The sequence below is a fragment of the Anoplopoma fimbria genome, unplaced genomic scaffold (genome assembly GCF_027596085.1).
Source record: "Anoplopoma fimbria isolate UVic2021 breed Golden Eagle Sablefish unplaced genomic scaffold, Afim_UVic_2022 Un_contig_2177_pilon_pilon, whole genome shotgun sequence".
NCBI lineage: Eukaryota > Metazoa > Chordata > Actinopteri > Perciformes > Anoplopomatidae > Anoplopoma > Anoplopoma fimbria.
In genome coordinates, this window is record NW_026552272.1 from 1 (window position 1) to 664 (window position 664).

General features: G+C 42.6%; 1 non-coding gene across 1 annotated transcript; it reads left to right on the forward strand.

The window, feature by feature from the left end:
* Positions 1 to 158: 158 nt before the first annotated feature.
* Positions 159 to 277, forward strand: LOC129115909 (5S ribosomal RNA). Its single transcript, XR_008533296.1, has one exon. It is a non-coding gene; the product is annotated as a 5S ribosomal RNA (ribosomal RNA).
* The last annotated feature ends 387 nt before the right edge of the window (positions 278 to 664 follow it).

Sequence of the window (664 nt, forward strand, 5' to 3'; positions counted from 1 at the left end):
ACTACAATTGTGAACCTTATAGCCACTTTGTACATTCTGATTTGACATTTAAAAGCTGTGAGTTTGTCTGGCAATCTGCAGGCGCTCCCTGTATAGACGAAAGAGCAAAGCGTGGTGATATAGTATCTTTAAAAGGACCTTTGGTAGGCACGATATTTGCTTACGGCCATACCACCCTGAACACGCCCGATCTCGTCTGATCTCGGAAGCTAAGCAGGGTCGGGCCTGGTCAGTACTTGGATGGGAGACCGCCTGGGAATACCAGGTGCTGTAAGCTTTTTTCACTCCTCTTTACAAAAAGCAGAGGGCGCTGCTGCTTTTTCAGTGGACACCGACAGGGTGGGAAGGAAATAGCTAGAACATGACTTGCAGGTATAGAAATGACACAAATCCAGTTAAATGATGGCTTTCATCATTCCTAAGCTCATCGATCATTTTCTTTTCAATTTTATGCTAACGTATTCTACATTTCAACAGTAAATATTAATCTTTTTACTGCACTACATTTGTGATCCTTATAGCCACTTTGTACATTCTGATTTGACATTTAAAAGCTGTGAGTGTGTCTGGCAATCTGCAGGCGCTCCCTGTATAGACGAAAGAGCAAAGCGTGGTGATATAGTATCTTTAAAAGGACCTTTGGTAGGCACGATATTTGCTTACG